This window comes from Hakea prostrata, chromosome 2 (assembly GCF_041222555.1).
Source record: "Hakea prostrata isolate BN-2017 chromosome 2, UWA_Hpros_2, whole genome shotgun sequence".
NCBI lineage: Eukaryota > Viridiplantae > Streptophyta > Magnoliopsida > Proteales > Proteaceae > Hakea > Hakea prostrata.
Window position 1 is genome coordinate 45,823,007 of NC_142601.1, and position 18,375 is coordinate 45,841,381.

An 18,375-nucleotide genomic window follows, 5' to 3' on the forward strand; every position below is an offset into this window, starting at 1 on the left:
ATGTATTAATGAATATATATATGTGAATAGTTACTACTAACTAAGAGTAAAATCGTATAATCTAAGGGATGGAAAAGTGATAGTTTGCAAAGTGCAAGTTTTGGAGCTTGCAATGGTTGAAACATAAGGTTCATAACTCAATTATATATCTTGTATTTTCTATTGCAAATATTTTATTATGATATTTTTTTTTCTACATGCCGTATGCATCTTTGACTATTTCTCTTTGGAATTTAATATTTCTATGAAGCTATATTTATAATTACTTAGTAATTAAAATAAACACCAAAACATGAAATAACATTCTTTGACTTAGCAGTAGGCAAGGTCAAACTAATCTCTTTTATCTAGTATAAGATGAGGTAAACTTTCTCTAAAATTTTGTTTACTTTCAATATTACTTTTTGGCATTCATAAAACCTTTGAAACTTTTCAATGTTGGTTTGTTAAAGGTAGAAAAATACCATCAAATTTTTTTTCTTCAATATATTGTAAAAATTAATTACATAAAATTCTATTAAAATAAATTTGTATTAACAGTTGATCTTCCTTGTTTAGAATAAACATTGTTGTGTTTTCACACAGAGGGAACAAAAACTATAATCTTTCATTTATGAGGAAGGTGCGGTGGGTTCAGATCTCATTTCAATTATATATATGTTCAGGTGTCTCTATATTAACAGAAGAGTTTCATCATAAACATCATCGTTATCATCGTTGTCATCATTATCAATACATGCCTTCTGTTTTTCAGCATGAGTCTTGGAAATTAATAAAAGCTATGAAAAAAAATAATTATTCTGATGCATGCAATTTTTTTGTTGGGTTGAAACACGTACGAGATGTTCCTTTCCCATATGAACCTGGAAGCTTGATCGATTTGATCCTAGTTATTAGATATGAATTTTTCTACAGAGAATTTAATTGGTGCCTACATGAACAAGCATAAATGGTTCAATGTACTAAAAAGAAATCAAAACCTCCTGTTTAGCTCTTTCTCATATCAACCAGGCCTTCTTTGTCCTCCAAATTTCTGTTTTCTTTTTCTTCAGATCAACCCATGCTCTAAATTCAACTCCTTCAGTTTCACCGCCAGTTTCCAATCAAACACAGAATTTCGAGGGAGATGCTCATGTATCTGGTAACATCATTCAACTCACCAGAAACCAAGCCAATATTTACAATTATGGTCGACCAACATATGCTCAACCAGTTCAGATATGGGATTCAACCACAGGTATGTTAGCAGATATCAACACTCATTGCACCTTCCTCATAAATGGAACCATTGCTAATGGTCTTGCCTTCCTCTTCACTTACCATCCAATTTTCAGCAGGTGGCTTCCTTGGTCTTATTTCTCCGTCCACTGGTAGATTCATTGCTACGGAATTTGATGCTTATCAGAATTCCTGGGATCCAAGCAACCATCATGTGGGGCATGAACCTCGGTTCCATCATATATATCTAATAAAACTATTAACTGCATGGAACACTACCATGACAAATAAAGTAGCTAATGCTTACCTTACCTATAATGCTAGAACAGTGATGCTGAGTCTCTATTTAACTTATGCTGCAAATTCAGTATTTTGCGTAGATCTGTAAATGGATAGCCAAAATCTGCCTCTGAATTCACATTCGCATTCGTATTTGTATTCGGATTCGGATAATTGCTTATCGGATTGGAAAATATTCGGATAGAGTAAAGTATTCAACATTTTTTCTTCTCTAAAAATGGATGATAATCGGATATCCATAAAGTTCCGAATTTGAATTCGAATACCTTCTCTAAATTTTTGGAAGATTCGAATTAGGATTCAGATGGTGATTTTGCTATTCGGATTTGGATACTAGTGTATCAAAGCCGAATCTCATCCGTTCACAAGTCTAACTTAGTGGGCAGACTACCCTTAGTAAGACTATTAATCTGGCTGATTATTTACCAAAGTGGGTTACAGTTGGTTTTTCAAGCTGGCACAGGCAACTCGAATGAGACACAAAAACATTTACTCTTGGCAAGGAAATCATCACCACCACCACCATTACCATCATCTCATACGAACAGGTTGATAGACGGGATTGTTTTCGATCGGTTCAGTTTTCTTGATTATTGGGTTGATTCTTGCTTATTGGTATCGGTGGAGGAAGGCCAAAGAAGGGAAACAAGAAAGTGATATGGCCGTCGATTTGGCCATGGAAGAAGAGTACGTTTGAGAAGGTAACAGGACCTGGGAAGTTCTCCTATCATGAATTAGTCAAGGCAACAGAAAACTTCAGTGCTACAAGGACGCAGGAGAGGGAGGCTTTGGAGGTGTTTAATTATAAAGGCCATTTGACTTGAGTGATTTAGAATCAAGAAGGATTCTAAACAGGGCGTGAAGGAGTACGTATCAGAGATAAAGATCGTTAGTCAATTAAGACATCGGAATCTGGTTCAACGTGTCGGTCGGTGCAATGAAAGAGGCGATCTTCCACTAGTTTATGAGTACTTGGAGAATGCAGGCCTTGATTTCCATATCTTCCGTGGAACAATGGTGAATTTAACTTGGGCAATTAGGTACAAGATTGTTCATGGATTGGCTTCGGCATTGCTTTATCTACATGAAGAATATTGGGAACAATGTTTGGTTCATCGCGATATCAAATCCAGTAATGTGATGTTGGATTCCAACTTCTTTCCCAAGCTTGGAGATTTTGGGCTAGCCAGGCTAGTAGACCATCAACTGGGGTCACAAACAACAGTCTTGGCTGGCGCCATGGGTTACATGCATAGCCCCTGAGTGTGTCACATCGAGCAAGGCAAGTAAAGAATCAGATGTCCATAGCTTCGGAGTTGTTTTGGAAATTGGTTGTGGAGGGAATATTGATATCTGTCGATCGATCCCGATGTGACCACCCAACGTTATAAATAGGTAAACAGATATCTGTTTAACACAAGATTCTTCAGTTTATTCAAACCTAAGATATACAGATAGGAATACAGCACGAGAAGAAAACAAGAAAATATGTTGTTTTGGAAATTGGTTGTGGAAGAAGGGCTGTTGAACACAAGGAGGAAACAAGCAAGGTAGCCCTAGCTTGTAGCTTGGGTTTGGGAGCTCTATGGCAGTGGAAGGCTTCTTGAAGGAGCTAATCCAAGATTGGAAATGAATTTTGATGAGAAACAAATGGAGAGATTGTTGGTTGTTGGGTTAATTATTGGTGTGCACACCTTGACCCTAATTTATGCCCATCAATCATGCAAGCTATCAATGTTCTAAGTTTTGAAACTGAGATGCCTAATCTTCCTTCAAAGATGTCTATGCCTTCATACTTCTCTCCTTTGAACTCATCTCCATTCTCTGTTGTATCATCCAACCATACTGCTACAACCGATATTTTGGTGAGAGAACATCAAACACAGAATTCAACTACTACCTGCACTACCAATGATTCATCCATGCAAACCATGTCTAATAAGAGAACCAACATATAACAGCAAAGATAATTAGGATATTGTGCACTAAATAACGTACTTCAATCCGTTTCTCATCTGTACATCCTTAATTGTTGAGAATGATTTTGGCAAAGCTGTGTGCACTTTCTTTACCAAACAAAAACTGCCAAAATGTGTGAACAATAGCTTCCTCACGCTTCTTCCAGAAATGACAGGTGCATCCTCGATCGATAAGTTCAAACAAATGGAGGTCTCATTCTTCATTAATGGAGTTTTTGAAGTGGTGGAGAGAGAAATCGCAATGGATCAATTTGAAGGCTGTGTGGCTACAAAGGGCTATTCTTATTCCTTATTTCCTAAGGTTAGAAAGTTGTTCAAGAAGGTATGATGGAGGTCAATGGTCAGTTGTTTGATTGATTCAGTGGAAATAATCAGCCATCATGAGATATTAATTCAAGGCAAAGAACATATTACCAAGCAGCTATGAAAATGCCAAATTACTAGGTTTAAACCTGAAGTTGTTGAGTTCAAGTATGCCACCAGAGGTTTTCTGGGTAAGGCCACCAGAAAGGTGGGCTAAGCTAAATGTTGATGGGAGCTCGCTTGGCAATCCAGAGAGGTTGCGGCAGAAGAATTTTTCAGGATTCATCTACAACAGTGAAGAGGGTATTTCGAGTGCTTTTAGGGGTAATGACAAATTTGAAGCTAAGTATAATGCATTGGTGCAAGGTCTTGAATGGGCAAATGAGTTGGGTACAGGGTATATTACTAAATTGTGGGTTGAGTGTAATTCTGTGGTAGGGGTCGTCCTGACTCAAAAGGCTACACTGTTGTGATTCGTAAGGTACTAGTGGTGGGATCTCCAGGCATACCAAATCTGGATCATCAACCCGTCAGGGGAGGACAGTTTTACCACCACAAATTCGGTGGGACCTGTTACGGTTAGTCCCACATTGGTGCCTTACAAGCACTGACGTGGACTGATATACCTTGGCAAATCCCCACTTGGTAAGCCGGTTTTGCAGGTGGTGTGGAGCCAAAGTTCGTATCATTGGTCCGACCTGCCAGATGGCTTACTCGGTCCAACCCCTGAGTCCTGCATTTATGGTGGTAAAGCCATCGGGGAGCACAGACCGACGGATATCCAGACTCTACTTTATGGGTACTCTAGTGGAAAATAACACTGTCACATCAAACAAATGATGTGACAGACTATATATCTGGCAACTTCTGTGACACAAGAACGGGTGGGTGGCAAGCTGCAATATACCATATGGCCTCATTCAAGCTAGATGGAATTACACAAGGACGTGGTAGGTCCTCCTAGGTTTAAATTCTGATACATGGTTGTGAGTAGATGAGTGCTCCTTCATATTTGTATTCTCAAAGTTGGTTACTCATGTATGTATACCTTTTTTCACTTCTCTTTTTAATGAAAGTGACTTTTTAGGGAGAGGTTATATATAAAATTGAGTGTGCTAATAATACGTTATTATATAGATATTCCAGACGTTCTAATTACTTCACTCAACTTGCAATTAACTATATTATGGTTTTCACAACTAACATCAGAATATCATTGATTGTGTTATTATAGCACCAAAATGTGCATGCAACTAAATTAGTATATATAATTCAATTAACAAAGACATGTAAAGAATGCAAATCTCTTGTACCGCAAGCACAGTCGTCACACGCACAACAAGGATCAATTTGCACGCGCCACGAGTATATCCTCAGAGGAGCTTTTATATAATTAATATAGAAGGGGGCTTTGTTAGATAGACATAATAAGATAAACATCCGCAAATTTGTTACTTTTAAATTATGTTGGTATCTTAAGCTAACTAAACCTCTAATGCCCATAAACGCAGTAATCACGCTACAATAAAAAGATCAACAAATTTGGTAGCTTTAAATCATGTTTTACAATCACAAATTTCAAAGTTAAAATAGGAAAATTTTACATTAAGGTCCTTTTAGTCTCTAAAATTATGTCTCAGTCCAGCTGAAACTAATATTAGGTGTTACTATGAGACATAAAATAATCATAATATATCTTTCTTAAATAAAAAATAAGATTACAATTTTACTCCGAATACCCTACTCTTAAATAAGGACACAAATGGGTGAAAGGATTACCTATCTTCTTCCTTCACCTCACTAGAAATCTCGCCCACCTTGTTGGAAATCACTCACTATAAAAATAAAATTAGAAAACAGCAACAAAGACCTCATCTTCCTAAAAGTCTTCCACACCACCCCAAATTAGGTTTTCCTTTTCCTTTTCCTTTCTAGCTCAACAAAGACCTCATCTTGCTAAAAGTCTTCCACACCACCCCAAATTAGGTTTTCCTTTTCCTTTTCCTTTCTAGCTCTCTTCTCCAAAATCCATCATTAATGAACCAGTTCATGGGGATCTCCGAAAGAGAGACAACATCTGGAATCATTCCAATTTCCTCCTTTGAGCTGAGATCTTCTTTTCTTAAGCAAAATCCCACAACTCCCTAACAACTTCTTTCCATGAATCTGGCCTAAACAAAGAAATCAAAATAAGGCCGAAAGAGACAGAAAGAGACAGAAGGAAGAACTGACAAACAAGACCATCCAGAAATCTGGTTGAAAACTAAAATGAGAAGAAATTAAGGTAAAAAATTATGTTCTTCTCGCATAAGTAGCAGAAGCTAAGGAAATTTTCTGAAGCGTGACCAATTGGAGAAGTTTTTCCCTCCTCAAAGCAGAAGCCCAAGTTTCTCCTTCCTCAAAGTAGAAGCCCATTAGCTCCACAGCTTTAGAGCAATAAACCACTATGCAAACATTTGGGGCAATTTTTGGTTTTTTCAATAACTTTGAATGCAAATAAAATCCAAAAGAATGAACTTCTGCTTTTGGATCCCATCAAGTAACTCACAGCCTTTATGAATTCTAGGTAAGGTTTGGATACTCGTGTTTTTGTTGTGCTGCTACCCTCGGAGGCTCAATGGAGAACTCAGAGGAGATGGGTTTTACTGAGATTGTGGAGAAATTTTCTTCCTCTTCATAAAAAAACTAAACTAAAAGGAGGAAATTGGACTGATTTCTTCTTTGTGACCTCCTCCATTTCTCCACCGTTTCTTGTCTCCCTAAGCTCTTTGTTGTGAAACCCCTTAAAATCCTAACCTAACAAACCTTCATCTCAAATCCACGAACCAGTAGTGCCAATAGAAGGCAGTTGTCGGCCATTAAAGTTGAAGCCATGGGTCCGAAAGTTGAATCTTTGGACACAACGATAATGGAGATGACTGGACTACCATATTGGACTATTAAGAGGAGAGAGAAAGTTAACATGCATGGGTTAAAAAGGCGATTTTAGCATGCACGGAAACCAATGCAAAAGGTCCCCCAATGTCAATGTCAAGTATACCCTTGAGTCAAGCATGTTTAGAGGTTTCTGCCCTCCGAAGCCTACCAAAAATCGTATTCGTATGAAGAAGCTATAGAGCCAGTCTCCCGAGGGCAGTTGAGCAAAATGACTGACTACCCCCACCTAAAAAACGGTATTTTCAGTTTTCAAGTCTAGAAACCCTATTTTATTGTTCATACATGAATTGTTTATGTTCTTTAGAGGCTGAGAGATTGCGAGCGGAGAAAACTTTGGATTTAGTAAAATCTTTACACATTTGGCAATGTCGAAGTGTGAATCATATGGATAATCGCGTGTTGAGGTAAAGAAACCTCTACAACCCTCTTTGCAACCATTCTTGTGAGATATTTAAGATGATTATATGCAATGATGATGGTGATTGTAGTAATTTGTTTAAAATGAATGGTTGTTTACGTTTCCCATTGAGTCTTCAACCCCAATTGGTGATAGATTGTGTTATTCTTTCATTTGAAATAGATTCATCATCTCTGAGATGCCTGCGGGCAGGACTCTTTTAACCAAATTAGGGCTTTTTAGTTGGAGAGTTGTTTGGGTGTTTGGAATGTGTTTTTGGGACAACACTACTGTTTCATTGAAGTCCTAAATGTTTGGGTTTCAAAATAGGGCAAGAAGAGGCCTTTTGGTTCACAACCAACGGGGCGGTCAATAAAGGTAGGCTGCCCGTGGTCAACCGGCTCTTACCAACCGGCCCTTGCTTGGGTACACGTTTTTAGTCCAATTGGTGTTTAGTTTTATCCCCAACTTGAACCTAATTTAATCTAAAAGTTTTCTAGGGTTCTTTCAGCTTGTTAGCACTATGAATAGTGGATTTCCTTGGATTCTTGAAGATCATTTTGTCATTGATAGGTGAGGAATACTTCATCATGTATTTGTGTATTTGGCTCAAGTTCTATTTCATTATATTATAAACGTTGTGTGCATTCTTATGATTGGTATGGTAGGACTTTGCACGTTTAGATCGTAACATGACTTTATATGTTTATGTCATTTATTATTCAATTCATTTCATAATATGATTGTGAATGTGATGTGTTGAAAATTAGATGGTAAGTCATTACTTATATATCAACCTGGGATTGTGGGTTCACCCATTGCCCCTAGTGGCTTTGGATACATTTAGTCATTTATATGCATTATATTTTAGTGTCTAGACTCATGGATAGATTACTTTTTGCATGCTACTACCCATTCGGAATGGGTATTGAAGTTGAGTGACCTATGATAGTAATGGCTAGGTCCTATATGCTTTCAAAAGAGGTATCTAATCCGTGAGGAGGCATAGGTGTCACACCCCACCCAGCCGGATCCGGTCATACCCGAATACCCGTGGGGGTGATACACCACAAGATTTAGGTTCAGTGACAATTCCACACAAAACATGATATAGCATAATTAAATGGACAAGAATAAATCAAGTTTATCATATTAAGTTATCAAAACCGAAATAATGGTTAAAATCATCCATTACTTCAAAATAAAAGTATAAGATCAGAGTTTTGTAATGAAAAGAGAGTAATTTTATTTGCAGCGAAAAAATAAACTAAACTAGTTCTCTAATGGAATCCATACGGACATTAAGCTCCAAGTGCGTCCACTTCTTCTTCAGTCACTCCTTCAAAAAGATGTGTCGGCAACGAATCTTCCATTTGGAAAGAGTCCTCATAACCTGCAGTATATTCTAATAGAAAAAGACATATAAAAGGAATGAGTTCAACAGAACACAGTGAGGTCAACTCAACATCATATCATACATTCATTCACAAGATTCCACGCCACACATATAACATGAATATCGATAACGTAATTAATGACAATGATATGATATATGAATGATTATGCTCCTAACTCTATCATGAAGTCTCTATGGTAGACACGCATTAAATCACACACCAGTCTTCTTTGGGCGGTCTCATCACTCTTCCCTCACGGCACTCAAGCACATCTGTTGGGTTCTCCGCGGTTGTTGGGTAAAGTCCTGTCAAGCCATGGTTGGGGATTAGGTCACCACTCTCTCACATCACCATTGGTATAAGATTTGGCGCATGTCAAGGATAATCCTAGGCCCAATGCAAGGTCATACAGTCTCGTATTGCATATGGTCTGGATATCTCCCCTCACGCCTAGTGCTCTGTTGGTTCAATACTTTCCCACCTATGAATGGAATCCTCAAAGGGAGGCATCTGTTGGACCACATTCATTAACCCAGTGGTCACCCACATATAATGGACAGGATGATCTCCATGTCCTCTCACGGGTCATTTCACCGGTCTTGAGCATCCATGAGACTTTATCTATTATATGCAACCCTACCTCTCTATGACGATAGTGGGCCTGCTTGACACACAGGACCCAGCCACTAGCATCATGGATTAACCGGCTTCAATACCCCTACCGAAAGGGTAGTAGTACTTATGAGGTCACCTAACCAAACACTTCTAGACATGCCCTAAATATGTAAATCAGTAATCGGGAAAGAGCTAAGGACACCATAGGAATGCCTCCCATACCGCCTTCTCTGGTATCCTATGGCAAAAATGCCAAAAGGGCATTCCCCATTCCCAACCACAATATAAGCAATCATATAATGTCACTAGGGCAATAGGTGAACCCACAACCCTAGTTTGCAACATGAAATAGAATGAAAAATTTAATTCAATATCATCCATATATTTTTATATCAATAATTTAGGATTTAACCAGAAAAACTCAATCCATACAATCTCATACATTCTCATATCAATATTCAAAGATATTAAAAAATAGAAGATATAATCACAAGATAATACTAAAAGCAAGTCAAGATATTAATAATAAAAATTACTTAATATAACTAAACATGCAAGATAAGGTTAAGTATATTCCTCACCTTTTACTTTGTTCTTTTCTCCAATGATCAGTAATTCATTCTCACAAATTAGTGATTAAAGATATATTAACCTATTCATGCAAAAGAAATAATTATCACAATTCGAGCCAATTTGGGTTTCAAAGGATATCTTAAAATCTTCCCACGAAAATCTAAATCTGAAAAACTAGGTTAAAAAGGGTAGTTCTCAACCTCACTAGTGAATGGTCTCTAATTCGCCACCAATTTAAAGTCTATAATGAAGCAAAACTTTGGGAAAGTCTAATTGGCAACAAAAGTATCCTACGGGTACCTTCAATTTGATTAAATTTGACCCATCTCAAAAAGCCCCAAATTTGGGTCTCATAAATCACCCGTGGGTGACCTAGAGAGTCAAAATGCATAAACCTTAGCACGGGATCTTACCATTACTCCCATACTCAAGGGAAACATTAATATAAGAAAAGATAAGCATCTAGGATACCTATCATTATTCCCTTTCATAGATCCCTCAAAAGAAGAGAAGAGAAATTACTCCCATAAACTAGGATGTGACATTAATACAAGAAGGGAAACCATCCAAGATACCTAACAACCTTCCCTTTCAAGATCTCCACGAAAGAAGAGAAGATAAACTCTCGCCATTAAAGAGAAGGGTTAAAGAAAACTAACCTTTCCTAGTGATTCTGCGAAGATTCGGATCATAAAAACCTTCGAAAGGATAGAAATCGCTCCTCTCATACGTTTTTCCTTTTCTCCAAAGCCTCCACCTCTTTCTAGCCTCCACAAATGCGTTTACGGATGAGATAAAATATAAATAGGGTTTAAAATTTTAAAATTCCAATTTTGCCCCTAAATAGAAAATGGGGTGGGGGTTGGTTCACCCAAACGGCTCAAAGTTCTGGTCCATGGTTGGACCCCCAAACGAACTTTGATTTGATGATTTTTGGCTCGTTGGAAAGGTCTTTTGACGATCTCCGATTTGATATCTTATTCGCATCAATCGGATTCTCCATCATTGACCTATGGACATTTCAAGATCACCATTTTTACACTATCGTGATTAATCTTCTCTCTTCACTTAACTTAAACTCTAGGAGAGTTTTTGAGTCAATATAAGGGTCATCTACCAACATTGGTTCCATTTCCAATCCTTTGGGGTTGACTTGAATGGTCCACGATTGTTGCCGAATCAAGGCCCAAGTTCTCGGTCTTAAAACCATGGGTTAAAGGGGTAGAAATCCAGGGGATTTCACAATAGGCCCACTGTTATCATGCAATGGTAAGGTTGCATATGTGGAAGGTTTGGGCTCATGGTCGTCTAATAGAGGTAGCCAGTCCGTGAGGAGACACGAAAGCGTTTTCCAAAGCATATGTAAATGACCATAGGGTAATAGAATGTAATCCAACAAAAGTAGCCAATCTGTGAGGAATAACATTCCTAGGTGGAGAAGGATGTGCGGACCAACAGGGTACTAGGCATGAGGAAATGTATTCGGACCACATGTAGTATGACACGTAGTTGACCTTGCATTGGGCTAGACTTATCCCTGACACACGTTAGTACTCATACCAATGGTGTGGTTAGAGAGTGGTGACCTAATCCCTCAACCATAACGGGATCCCAACAAAGGTGGCCAGTTCGTGAGGGATCAGAGTGACAAGACTTCCAAGAGCAGGCTATTGTTACAACAACGTGTATCCACCATAGAGACTAGCACTTGCTAGAGTATAGGAGCATACCTGCACAGATACATTAATCCATTTCATTTACATTCATATTTCATATATGGTACATGTATTGGATGCACAATATGTGATCTTGTTGACTTTATTGAGTTCTGTGGAACTCATTCCTCAAAGATATATTTTCTCTAAACTCTTTTAGGGCCTGTTTGGTTACTTGAGTCTGTAGATTTCAAAAATTTAAAGATTTCAAATCTACAGACTTCAAATCTCTAGAGTCATGGTTCGTAAAATTAATTGTTTGGTTAGTTTGAATTTTTGGAATGAAATTTCTAGATTTATCCTAAAAAAATATTTATTGAATTATGGTTCAAATCTTTAACGCTTTGATAGTATGAGTGAAATCTCTGGATTTCACCTCATACCCATAAATCTACAGATTCATGTTTTTAGTGTATAAATGTGAATCTCTAGATTTCATGAATCTAGAGATTCACACAACCAAACAGGTAAAAATCTCCCATTTGTGAATCCAGAGACTTGAAATCTCTGGATTCGCGTAACCAAACAGGCCCTTACAAGTTATAAGGACTCCATCATTTCGGAGTATACATCACCAATCGAGCCTTATGACATCCCGGCGGGCGAAGATGTGAAGACCCATGGAGACACATGACAATGCTTGGACTACTCATACGGTGTTCAACCTTTTGATTGTCGTTTGATTATTTTAGAGATGTGGCAAAGTTTGACTGAGATTGTGTGACTCTCATCGGGAAATTGAAGGATTATACTAAATACTCTTAAACCTTTTTGTAACAATATTAATACTTTTGTTGTTAAACATTAACCTTTCTTTTAAACTTTGATTTATAACTTTCATTATCTTTTGAGGATGACTGTAATAACTTTGCTATTTGATACCTTTTTTATTCATGTGCTCTTTGGATTAATGCTATGTTATATTGTGTGGTTATGGATTGGCATTGAACCTAGATCCTATAGTATATATCACCTCCACAGGTATTTAGGTAAGTCCGAATTTGGCTGGGGGGTGAAATTTGCTAACCCTAGCCCTCTAGGGTGGCGGCCAAAGAGTGGGGAGGAGAGGAAACAATAAGGGAGACAAAATCTTTGGTAGCCAGAGGAAGATATTATTCTAGAATTGCATGAGAGGATTTGGAGACAAAATTGGGCTAGGTCTTTGTCTCGACCTCCCATAAGACGACATAGGGATGGGATCGAGAGTAGGCTCAAAGAAAGGAGGGGGCATCTCTATGCAAGGATAGTGGCCAGAAGTACCATAGGTAGTATAATGGGGGCCTTCTAGTCAAATTGAATCTCTTGTGCGAAATCAAAATTAGATTCTTCCCTGACTAAAATCATAGAAGAAAGGGGAGATTTTGCTAAAACTTCAATGCAGACACATGTGAATGAGAGTTGATCCCTAGCTTAAGTTCTTACATCCAAGGAAAACAAATACCAAGCACGGAGCTTACAAGACTCAACTTCTCTAAGCACCAATAGTGGAGGGGGAGCCCTGGGAAGGAAAACCAGAGGCGGCAGGGAGGACAAATCTACATTGGTGAGCTACAACTCACAATGCCATTGTCGGAGAAAAATGGATTTTCTCCCCACCATCCAAGGATCTCTTTCGAGGACCTTTCTTTTATCATCTTCGACCAAGAATTTGAACAAGAAGAAAACCACGATTCAAAATGAATGTTTCCATCCCTCTAGAAGGGTTCCATTGCTTGGACATGGAGGAGCTTACAATATGGAAGAGGGGTGTAAAGTCGAGGAAGTGGCCCACTATGTAGTTGCTCCGAAGAGAGATCTCAACATCAAGATGCTGCTGACAAAAAACAACAAGATGGTCGTTGACCATCGAGGTGGGGATAAGGCGAAGGGGGAGGCTAGCACAAGGGTTTGAAGTGGAGGAGGCAAAGAGTGGGACTAAGATGGAGGTTGGGAAGGCTGAGTAGGGGGAGTGGATGTGAAATCCCTCACAACCCTAACCCGAAAATCTATATTGTAGGTCCAGAAAGCTGAAGTGAAGGAAGAAGACAGCTATATGCCATCCAAATTGAAATCATTGGATCTAACTTTGAACCAATGGAACTAGACGATGATGATGCTATGATAGAAACATTGTCGGATTCTGAAGAAGATCTAGCTTAAATGATGACGGACTTGGTAGATGGACTAAAGAATATTGATGACACAATTGGAGGTTCCGAAAAAGCAGGTAAGACCCTTATAGAACTTGGAAAAGGACCCAAGAGGAAGATAGAGCTTTCAGGGACCAAATTCAATTTTTGACCAAAGAGGTATAGGTTGGTAGCTTGCTTTGGTCGCCCCAAGCGACCAACCAGTACCAGGGCAGATTTGTCACTTTTTGAAAATTAGGTTTCCAAAGCCCTATTTAATCAGTTTTCGTTCTAATTCATGTCATTTTGTCATAAGGCGGTCAAAGAATGCTAGAGGCACTCTAGAACTCTCTATCCAAGGCCAAAGAAGATTTCCAAGTATCCGTGAAGTTTTTCGCTCAACGAATCTTCTTTTTCTTCAAGGTTAGCGATAACTCTCTTTCTTCTAGTTTTATATTCTCTTATTGATTCTTCCTATTGGAGAGATCATGAAGAAGGTCTTAAGCTACTGTAATAACCAACTCTTCTACTCTCTTTCTTCTAGTTCTATATTCTCTTATTGATTCTTTCTTTCTCATAAGCCTACACCATAGAGATTGAAGGTATGTAGTTCCCATACTTTTTTTGCCAACAAGGTCAAATTCAAATTCATTCTCTGCAAGCTTTTCAAATTCAGACATCCTTCTCTTTTAGAAGAGCAAATGGTACTCTAGTTAATTGTATGCACTAAGGATTTCTCTTTAGATGACCAGAAGATATTTATATTCATGGCATAAATAGATTGAAGGATCGAAGAAGGGAGTTTGAAGCAACTCATGTAGTGAAATGGCATTGTAAAAGATGAAGATTGAATAAGAACAGATTACCTGCAGTGCTCTTCCAAGACTGCAGTCTAGAGTTTACTCGTTAGATTAGCTTTTCGCAATGTTGTTGTCCCAACTTACAACTGATGAGTGGAATTCTCAGATAGATGTCTAGTTCTGAAGTTAGAGTGATATGATACCTTGAAACTAAGATGAAGTTTGAGCTAGGGCTGAAGTGCTCTCGTTTTTTGATAATTGATTTGTTGACCCAAATATATGCAATAAGTTTGAATAATGGACAGAAATTGAGAAGCTTCATAAGGGGTAGCTGCACCAAATAGGGTTAAATTGTCGGCACAAGCTAGATGATATAATCTTTCACCACCCTTGAAGAGAGTTATGCCTTTGACTTTCTTAGATGTAAGAGCACAATCCAAATATGAAGAAAGAGTCAAAGAACTAAGGCACAAAGGACAAATGTATAAGAAGATAAATATATATAAGGAGAGAAAAAGTCCCTATGTTGGTTAGTTAGGTAAAACTAAAGTTGATTTTAGTTAGTTTTATTAATTGAAATGTTGTGATTATTTTTGTAAAAGGAAACCTAAAAGTAGCTAATCATGTAATTTTCCTTTAAATCTGTTGTGTGTTTGACTCTATTTGTGTTGGGAAAAAATATGAATATATGACAACCTTTGGAAGGAAAGATTGTTGCTTTGTTTGTTTGTAGTTTTTTGTTCTGTTCATTTCTAGATTCTTTTTTATCAATTTTCAAATAAATAAAAAAACAGTTTGTTGCTCACTCTTTATTTTATATTCTGATCACGTAGATCCATCATGAATGACACCATTCTATAACACTTTTAACAAGTTGTAATTTACAACAAATAGATGATAAGGCTACAGCTTTTTTATTTTATATCCTTAAGGTTTCCCCCCCAAAAATCCCATCAAAAAAAATTTCCTGTCCTTCATGTCTGGATTCACTTTTACACAACGGAATAGTTTACAAGCAAAGAACCATAACTAAATAATTTTTAGGATAAATCAGAAATTCATTCAAAAAATTCAAGCTAACCAAACAGTTAATTTTATGAACCATGACTTTAGAGATTTGGTATGATTTGAATTCTTTTTGACAGCCAAAAGCCCTAAGAAAATCCCTTGTGTAAAAAATTACTAAGTTGTAATTTACAACAAATAGATGCTAAGGCTACAAGTTGTAATTTTTTTTATATTTTATATTCCTTAAGAAAATCCCTCTTGTAAAAAATTACAAGTTGTAATTTACAACAAATAGATTAAGGCTACAAGTTGTAATTTTCTTTAGTTTATATTCCTTAAGAAAATCCCTCATGTAAAAGATTACAAGTTGTAATTTTTTTTGGTAAGAATTACAAGTTGTAATTTACAACAAATAGATGCTAAGGCTGGCCTGCTGGGGCCAATATTTCAACTGAAAATATCATCACCACGGAAATTTGATTTCTATCCCCTAGAAGAAAAAAAAATTTAAAATAATAATATACCATCTTTATGAAAAATAAAATGAACTTTCAATTTATAAAAAAAATCAATTTAACCATTGACTTGCACTTTCAGGAACAAGTTGATGCAGAATTCCAAAATTAGGGTAAAGAGATGGAGAGAGGACGATTGAAAATGATCAGCTGCATAAGAAAGCAGTCATACAGCTCTATTTTCACACTCTGGGAACAAAATATCAAGGTCTGGGAACAAAAGATCTGTTTGCACTAAGGATTTCTCTTAGGATGACCATAAGAAATTTCTATTCATGGCATCAACAGATTGAAGGACCAAAGAAGGGAGTTTGAAGTAACACAGGTAGTGACATGGCATTGTCAAAGATGAAGATTGAAAAAGAATAGCTAGTTCACCTGCAGTGCTCAAGATATTGCTCTTCCAAGATTGCAATGTTGTTTTCTCAATTTACCACTAATGAGTGGAATTCTCAGATAGATGTCTAGTTCTGAAGTTGGAGTGATATGATACATTGAAGAGAGTAGTCTTTTAACTGAGGATGAAGTTTGAGGGCTGAAGTGCGCTCTTGTTTTTTGATAATTGATTTGCTGATCGAATATACACAATAAATTTGAATAATGGACTGAAATTGAGAAGTTTCATGAGGGGTAGCTTCACCAAATAGGGTTAAGTCGTCGGCAAAAGCTAGATGACTTAATCTTTCACCTCCCTTGTAGGGATTATGCCTTTGATATTCTTAGATGTAAAAGTACGATCCAAATATGAAGAGAGAACTTAGGCACAAAGGAGGACAAATATATAAGAAAATAAATATATGCATGAAGAGAGAAAAAATCATTGTTTTGGTTTGTAATGTAATCCTAAAGTTGATTTTAGCTAGTTTTATTAATTGAAATGTTGAGTCACTACTTTTATAAAGGAAAACCTTCAAGTAGCTCATGTAATTTTCCTTCGAATCTGTTGTGTGCTTGACTCCATTTATGTTGGAATATGACAACCTTTGTTCGTTTGTCGAATCTTGCTTTGTTCGTTTCTAGATTATTTATATCTTTTTTTCAAATAAAAAGAAAAGCGGCTTGTTGCTCGCTTTTTATTTTGTATCCCGATCATGTGGATCCATCATGAATGACACCGTTCCGTGACACTTTTAGCAACACCTTAAGAAAATCCCTAGTGTAAAAGGTTTTTTTTTTTAGATGTAAGAGCAAGATCTTAATATCAATAGAGAACTTAGGTACAATGGACAAATATATAAGAAAATAAATATATAAGGAGAGGGAGAAAAAAAATCACTGTTTTGGTTAGTTATGTAAACCTAAGGTTGATTTTAGTTAGTTCAATTAATTGAAATGTTGAGTGACTACTTTTGTAAAGGAAAACCTAAAAGTAGCTAATCATATAATTTTCCTTTGAATTTATTGTGTGTTTGACTTCATTTATGTTGGAATGGGACAACCTTTGGAAGGAAAGATTGTTGCTTTGTTCGTTTCTCGATTCTTGTTTTGTACGTTTCTAGATTCTTTATATCCTTTTTTCAAATAAAAAGAAAAATAGTTTGTTGCTAGCTCTTTATTTTATATCCCGATCATGTGGATCCATAATGAATGACACCGTTCCGTGACACTTTTAGCAGCACCTTAAGAAAATCCCTAGTGTAAAAGGCTTTTTTTTTTTACATGTAAGAGCGCGATCTTTATATGAAGAGAGAACTTAGGCACAATGGACAAATATATAAGAACGTAAACATAAATATATAAGGAGAGCGAGGGGGGGGGGAAATCACCGTTTTGGTTAGTTAGGTAAACCTAAGGTTGATTTTAGTTAGTTTAATTAATTGAAATGTTGAGTGATTACTTTTATAAAGAAAAACCTAAAAGTAGCTAATCATATAATTTTCCTTCGAATTTGTTGTGTTTGACCTCATTTATGTTGGGAAAAAATATACATATATGACAACCTATTAAAGGAAAGATTGTTGTTTTGTTTGTAGATTCTTGCTTTGTTTGTTTCAAGATTCTTTTATATCCTTTTTCAAATGAAAAAAAAAAAAAAGCAATTTGTTGCTCAGCTCTTTATTTTTATATCAAATGACATCGTACCATAACACTTATAGCAGCTCATTAAGAAAATCCCTCGTTACAAGTTGTAATTTACAACAAAAATGTTAAGGCTGGGGACCAGTATTTCAACTGAAAATATCATCACCAGGGAAGTTTGATTTCTGTCCCAAAAAAAAAAAAAAAAAGTAAAATAATAATAGCATCTTTATGAAAAATAAAATGAAATTTTAACTTATAAAAACTCAATTATGAGTTAACCGTTGACTTAGACTTTAAGGAACAAGTTGATGCAGAGAACAATTCAAAATTAGACGTGAAGAGATAGAGAGAGGACGATTAAAAATGATCTGCCGCGTAAGAAAGCAATCATACAGCCAGCTCTGTGTTCATACTTCACACTCTGGGGACAAACTATGAAATAAAAAATTATTCTGACGACTCGGCTTTTTGTTGGGTTGAAACATGGA

General features: G+C 36.8%; 1 pseudogene; it reads left to right on the forward strand.

Annotated features, from left to right (window-relative positions):
* The first annotated feature begins 899 nt into the window (after positions 1-899).
* LOC149024479 (L-type lectin-domain containing receptor kinase IX.1-like) lies at positions 900-3,476 on the forward strand (annotated as a pseudogene).
* Positions 3,477-18,375: the final 14,899 nt, after the last annotated feature.